Source organism: Mus musculus, chromosome X, assembly GCF_000001635.26.
Source record: "Mus musculus strain C57BL/6J chromosome X, GRCm38.p6 C57BL/6J".
Taxonomy (NCBI): Eukaryota; Metazoa; Chordata; class Mammalia; order Rodentia; family Muridae; genus Mus; species Mus musculus.
The window spans coordinates 48,076,366-48,084,234 of NC_000086.7; positions in this window are offsets into that span (position 1 = coordinate 48,076,366).

The window sequence follows — 7,869 nt, forward strand, 5'->3', positions numbered from 1 at the left end:
TGCTGGGAATTGAAGTCAGGACCTTTGGAAGAGCAGTCAGTGCTCTTAACCTTTGAGCCATCTCTCCAGCCCCTCGTCCTGCATCATAACAGAGCAGAGGGTTTTACATAGCAAGCTAGTGCAAGGGTTCTAGCTAGGGTCTCTCTCATAAAGTTGAGACTACAATCATGGGGCCCAGCCTTCATGGCATCATATAAGCCTAATTACATCCCCAAATGCCCTCCTCGAAAACTGAATGTGACTTGGGGGTTACTCTTCTAAGATATACACTTTAAGGGATACATTCAAGCAACAGGACTATCTTTCAAATGAAAGAAAGCCACTGTCCAAATCACAGCCTGTGATGAGATCAATACCAAGTTAAATGAGGGATGGATAGATATCTAGAACAACTTTCTATGAGAGCATCTTGACAAGTTTCTTGCTTTTATTATTTATTTATTTATTTATTTATTTATTTATTTATTTATACATACTATATTTCATGTTCACTGCTGTTCCAGAGTTAAGGCACCAGTCAGTCTATGCGTAAGACTCAGGTTCAATGTGAAACAAGATCTGACCTCAGTCTCTGACTGTAGCTGCTCTAGCCTGAGTCACTGGACCCAAAGCAATGCCAGGCCCATATGCTCAGTTTCATTAACACCAATTTCTGACCAGCCCAAATAACCAACTCCAGGCTTCAGCTCCAGGAACAGCTTCATTTAAAACTTTTTAAGATGCCAGTAAATAGCAAGCTGATGAAATCCACAGATGAGCTAAAACTGAACTATTCACAATCGGCAAAGGCTGAGACAGAGTCTCTAGGGGGCCCAGGAGGCTAGAAGTATGGTTAAAAAAATAACCATGTGAAATTCAGCCTGGATGAAGGCCAGTAAGCCTCATGTGTGTACTGCCAAATTCTTCCCACAGTTAACAGAAGGCGGGAGAGCTGTGGATAGCAGCAGGACTTAGGGAGACAGTAGGGCGGGATGTGGTAAGGGCTTGAGTGTAAAGTCCCAACCCAGTCATTTGAGGCTGAGACTGTAGAGATGGCACATAGACTAGGGAACTGGCTCTTGCCTAAATGGACCCAGAGAAATTCCAGGGGGGTCCAGCAAGAACCCAGAAATGTAAAGGGAAGCGAACTTTCAAGGACATTGTAGAGAAAGGGCATTCTGGATGAGTCATGTTTGACAGTTTGGTGTGCAGGGACATAGGAAATCTACAGTGCCCACGTGTCCCCTGTGGGCTTCTATAAACAAGCCCCAACCCCAGAAATAATAGTCAATAAAACTGGCAATGGAGACTGGAGACATGGCTCAGAGATTGTGTTTACTGCTCCTGCAGAGAACCTGAGTTTAGTTCCCAGCACCAAAAGTGGACAGCCCAGAACCATTTACAACTCTAGCTGCAAGGGGCACCAATGCCTATATCCAATGTGGATACCTACACCTACATCCATAGTCACACACAACACTAAAAATGATTTAAAGATAATTAAAACAATAATAGTTATCAAAAATCTCCTGAATCCTATCCTGTTCAAAGTATTTAGAGCAGTTCAGCTCCTGTTGCCTCATCTGAAAATGGTATGTTAGATCTTTCTTAGAGAGATGCAACAAGAAGCATAGTTCTTACATAGTAGCAGCAACCAAGGTGTGCATGGGAGTGGCAGCAGGGAATCCACTGTTGGATCCCTCATCTTGTATCTAGCTTTCCACATCCCATTCCCTCAGAGCCCACCTTCCATGAGACAGTATGTTGTCTCTTCCACTAGAAAAGACATGACCCACCAAATTCTTTTCTTAGCCAAGCCTCAACTTCTTCTTTTATTTTTTTTTAGATTTATTTATTTATTATATGTAAGTACACTGTAGTTGTCTTCAGATACACCAGAAGAGGGTATCAGATCTCATTACGGGTGGTTGTGAGCCACCATGTGCTTGCTGGGATTTGAACTTCGGACCTTCAGAAGAGCAGTCGGGTGCCCTTACCCACTGAGCCATCTCACCAGCCCAAGCCTCAACTTCTAAAAAAAAAAAAAAAAAAAACCTGCCACATTATGGCTGCTCAAGTTGAGTTTGTTGCTGCATCCATCATGCCTACATGAATGAGAATGGATGAGGACAGCCATACCTTTAGCTAGAATGAAAGTCCTTAATTCTGAGGTTTTCCTCAGCATCACGTAAAACAAGTCCTTTTATATCAACTTGGATACCCTAGTTAAATCTCTACTCTGGTTAACTTAAGTGGTTACAGCCAAGTGAGGACCAATACTAGGAATTCCATCTAGCTGTGAACTACTGTCCTTCAGTCTTGCTCTGGCCAAGGCCTCAACCGTGATGAGTCTGAACCCTAACTGTAGCCAGAGCCTTCGACCTAATCTGTTTGCTTAGATGAGATGTGAAGGGTACTAGCCAAATTCCCTTCTATAGCTTCAAGACATCTCATGGAAGCCATGCTGATTCATTGGTTCCTAGCCCTTCAGTTCTGAGCCCTCAATGAATTTGATGTTACATACAATCATCACCTCCAGGGAAGGCAAGCCCTCAGAGTTAATCCTCTGGGTACTTGTTATCTCTATCGGGGGTGAGCAGCTAGGACCAAAGGCAATCCATGTAACTATATTATGTTCTCTCTGGTTGTACTTGATCTCAGCCCAAAGACAGAGAAGCAATTGTGTTATTACAAGTGGCAGATGCCAGGGTGTGGATGTGCCTATGGTGGTGGCCAGGCTGAGCTGGGCTGCAGTCAGGTGTTTTATCTCTTAGGTCCAATGAGTCAGAGAGCAGTAAGTCTTTTCCTTCCTTGGAACACATGGGTCGTGCCAACCTCCACCCAGCAAGAGGTTGGTCTACTGGTAAGAACCGCTGCCTCAGAAGTTGGCTCCAAGAACAGAAGAAAGACTGGCCTCCATCTGGATGTCCCTTGTGGTGAGCAGTTCCAGCCCCAAACCAGGAAGTATTCTGTCAGCTTTCTCGGGCCAGCCCCACTTTCTCACATTTAGTCCCTCGTGTCCAGAATTTTGGTTTAGAACATGTGTTCCCTATAAACAGAGAACTTAGAAAGGAAACATTCAGGCAGCTCTTGTCACCTCCATCATTCTTATGTCCTCCACGACGCCAAGGCCTTTTCCAACCAGCTGCAGACCAGGTAGGTTCTTGTTCACAGCTTTCTTTAAGTGGGTCCTTATGTGTCTAGCGTCTTTGCAGAGTCAGCCTAAGCTCTTTATCTATTGCCCAAGGAGCTGTGTCTGTCTCTCCATCAGGCTAGAAGCTCTCATCAGCAAAGTCTGCTTGTGTGTGAACAGAGCTTTTGCATCAAATGGACACTTATTTGCTCATAGATCTAACAAATATTTATTGAGTACATAGTATCTGCTAGACTCTGGACTAAGACATTGCAATGAAAAGAACTAAGTTTCAAGGCATGTGGTTATGCACACCCATAATCCTAGTACTGAGTCAGGAGGATTGGTGCAAGTTCAAGGCAAGCCTGAATTATGTAGTGAGTTAAGACCCGATGGAGTTACATAGAAAGAATATGCTTCAAAAAGATGGAAGGAAGGAAGGAAGGGAGGGAAGGAGGGAGGGAGGGAGGGAGGGAGGGAGGGAGGAAGGAAGGAAGGAAGGAAGGAAGGAAGGAAGGAAGGAAGGAAGGAAGGAAGGAAGGAAAGAAGCCTGCTCTATTCCTCATGATTCTGTCATTTTAGTGGAGGTCAAAGGGAAGCTCTAGGAGCTTCAACCATCAAGAGTCAGGCAGCCACATTAGACCAGGTTCTGTATTTGGCCAGGGCCCTGAATTATATTGTGGACATCTTTCCAGAGGAAAATATTTCATCTAAGACTCTTGCCTGGAGGTAATTCCATGGTGCCTAGTCATCTACCAACTGACCTCCTACCCCAGGCAGGACAGGTTGGATGAGCACTCACAGAGAGTCATTCATCATCCACACAGCTACAGGGAAACATACCAAGTTTCCTTGAAAAGAAAGGAGGGAGTTTCCAGGTCAGTCTCAGAGCAGAAGGGGTCAACCAGGAAGGGAAACTACAGCACCCTTCCTTAGGGAGCTGTTGTTAACATGTCTGTCACCTGTATTGATCAACTGACCAGTGTTAGACTCCAAGACCACATCCCCACCCTTGCTGCCTGCATATTCTACCTATTCCAAGGAGGGATTCCAACAAGGCAGATCTCTAGGAGCTAGGGTCAGGCTATGGAGCCTAAAGAAGCAGAGCTGGGAACATTACCTACACTGGGTTTGTCTAGCATGGGAGTAATGTCTGACTTGAAGAAAAATCAAAAGACCAAGGTAGCAAGGTAAAGCTCTCAGGGAACTGTAGGGGTGGTAGTAATGATGGGAAGGGCACTCTTGCTTCAAGAGAACTTTCTACTGGGAGCAGAGTTAACTGCTGCTCCTCTTTTAATCTATGGTCATGTTCACATGAGGCTGTGCTTCCTTTAGGCTGTTCCTGGCATACTCAGAAGTCTGACAGGGATACTTGATCTAGCCCGTTCCTGCTCAACATAGGACTCCTCCAACAGACACACTTTGTTCTGGAATCTCCCATTAATTTGACCAAGGGTTTCTCAGAATGTTACTGGGTTTTTGAACATTTCCTACCAGAGTCTCTTTTCCTTTGATCTTTTCTTCTCTCTCGAGTGTGAGTTCTGTGCCATAGCCTAAAGGCTCTCTCTTATGGTTTGAATTGCAAACATCCCCTAAGGTATCAGGTGGTAGAGAGAGGCTTTAGTCCTCCTTTAGGCTTGGCCCTCTGCTGGTTGCTCAACCAATGAGAGGTACCAAGACTGGATGCTGAGGGTTCTGACCCAGTCAATGGGTTGGTCTTCAGTGGATTCTTAATCTGATGGCTTTATTGAGATGTGACGGAGACTTTCAGAAGTGGGACCTAGGTTGGAGAAAGTAGGTCACTGAGAGCATGTACTTGGGATCTGTGTCTTGTTCTGGGTCTTTCTTTTTCTTTTTTTTTTTTTTAATTTTTTATTTTATTTATTTATTTATTATATGTAAGTACACTGTAGCTGTTTTCAGACACTCCAGAAGAGGGAGTCAGATCTCATTACGGATGGTTGTGAGCCACCATGCGGTTGCTGGGATTTGAACTTAGGACCTTTGGAAGAGCAGTCGGGTGCTCTTACCCACTGAGCCATCTCACCAGCCCGTTCTGGGTCTTTCTATTCCTTGTCATCAACAATAGATGAGCGACTCTGCTCCACTGTGCTCACTCTGCCATGATGCAGTCCCTCAATGCAGGCCCATGGAATTAGGACCAAGTAAGCCTGAACTAAAACTTCTGAAACTATGAGCTAATAGTAATGTTTCCTCAATTTAATTGAATTATTATTGTTGTTGTTGTTATTATTATTAATTATTATTATTATTATCAGTGTGAAACCCAGCCTATGGGATGGTACCACCTACACTGAATCCTCTCTCTTCAATCAAACTATTCTGGAAACACTTTCATAGACACACCAAGATGTATAGTGATTCTAACTCCAACCAAACTGACAGACTAAACAGCACACCTTTCAAGTATTGTCTCTTTGTACTATTTTCACCTAGGAACTCCAGACATCTTGTAATCATCCCCAACATATACAACTGTTTGTTCACTTCAATTGAAGATCGAAAATATATCCCATGTACCCCACTTTACCCAAGAGCTGTGTCCTGAAGAACGTAAATAGAAATTGGATTTGGGAAAAGTCAATCCTATTCCTCACGTTCCGAGGGAACTGACAAAGAACAGCCAAAGTCAGCAATGTTGACCATGAAACAAATGACTGGGAGTAGACCGTAGAGAAGTCAAGCGCACAGCAGTTGTAGTGAGTCTCTGGCCCTGAGGGGAACACCCTGCCCCCTGGAAAGAGGCAGGATTCACTTGGACAATGATAAGATACAGAGGCTGTGTGTGGTGATCACATGAGTAATTCATTGAGAAGCAGGAGAGAGTTTAAAGAATTATCAGGGAGAAGACAGAATGGATACCTAGGCCTGGGCTCTAGGCTAAACTATCTCTGCTACACGATATTATCCTTTTTCTGTCTTTCCCTGACTGTCTTAGTTGCTCTAGGGGCCTCCTACTCTGTTCCTTGGGCCTGGCCACATGCTTGGCCGCCTAAGGAAGATCTGGCATGGTTCCCAAAGCCAGAGGTGGGATACAATTTCGTGGGCTGGTTGGAGTATGGCCAGCCCTCAGGGCCAGCTGCAGGGCACAAGGCCAAGTTGACAATGCCAACCACTGGAGACAGAGTGGCAACTTCTTCTCTAGCTTCCAAAATACCAGTGGAGGTTTTCTTCTACTTCGGTATTTGGAAACTATTTGTATTCCTATTGTGCTTCTGTTTTGTCCTGTTTTCCCTTTTTATGGCCGTGGTTATGCCTGTAGATGAGACAAGACCAGGGGAGCAGGAAAGTTAGCAGAGCATGCCCTGGTTTTGCCTGCCAGCTTCTCCACTAGCCTTGCCTTCCTTCTCCTGTTCCTGGGCACTATGCCTTCTGCGACTTATTCTCCAAAGACAAGGACCAGCAAGGATCCTGTTCTGCCCCATTTTCTCTCCCTCATCACAAATTGCCTTTAGCATGGCTCATCTTCTCTGGGACATTCACTCTTCCTGGACTTCCTTCTGTCTCTGCACATCAAACCTCAGAACCTATTTATAGAGCACAAATCCCACATTAGTTTCATCAGTCCCCATCTCTCCTCTGAGCTCCAGACCTACATACCCAACAGCTTTATTCAGCCGTGTGGCTCATGGGTACATCAAATGCTACATGTCCATCATTTTCAGTCTACCTGTGTACCAAATAACATACTTCTCCAAGAAAGGGCCAACATCCTCTACTCCACTCTTCTCTATCTTAGTGAATGTCACCACCACTCTCTTAGCTGTTTAAGCTAGAAAGATGAGGGCCATCATGAACTCTGTCCTGTATTTCACACACCACACACACACATTCAATGTCAACAAATCTTGCCACTATTATCTCCTAGGTAGACCTCAAATGTTTCCATATCTCTCCAGTCCCACACTACAACTTTAATTAAAATTAGCATCAGCACACTCATAGACATTTAAATAACCTCTAAATTTGTTTTTCTATTTCTTTTACTTTCTCTTACCCCTCTAGGAAGTACCAGTTTCTCCTTAAAATCAAATCTGCTTGTGTCTTTCCCCTCTACTGTGACTTCATGTAAGCATGCTGGAGTAAATTATGTCAGAACACCCTCTTGCCATTAGAAAATCCTAGGGCTGGAGAGATGGCTTAGTGGGTAAGAGCACTGACTGCTCTTCTGAAGGTCCTGAGTTCAAATCCCAGCAACCACATGGTGGCTCACAACCATCTGTAATGAGATCTGATGCCCTCTTTTAGGGTGTCTGAAGATAGCTACAGTGTATTTACATATAATAAATAAATAAATCTTTAAAAAAAGAAAAAAGAAAATCCTAGAAACACAAATACACGTGCGCACGCGCGCGCGCACACACACACACACACACACACACACACACACACACACAGAGGAAACAACTGTTTTCAGATGTTATATAACAGATAGGCAAGGACTGTGATCCAGTGAGAGAAGGGGAATTGCTGAGGTATAGTCTACTGTAGCCTTTGGGTTTTGCCTGGGAAGGGGCCACCCAAGAACAGCATGTAGTCTCTCAGAGTTAATCAGAAAGATGAGAGATGGAGGTAGCTAGAATTTGTCAAGTAGTGCTCTGGAAAGGAAAGAGTAATACAGAAAAGGAGCTCTAGTTATCTTCACAGGGGTCCTTTTTGATTAACGTAGCTGAGCTACACATGTAACACCATGAGACTAGGAGAAGCATGACCAAGAAGCTTCAAGCCCAAATTCC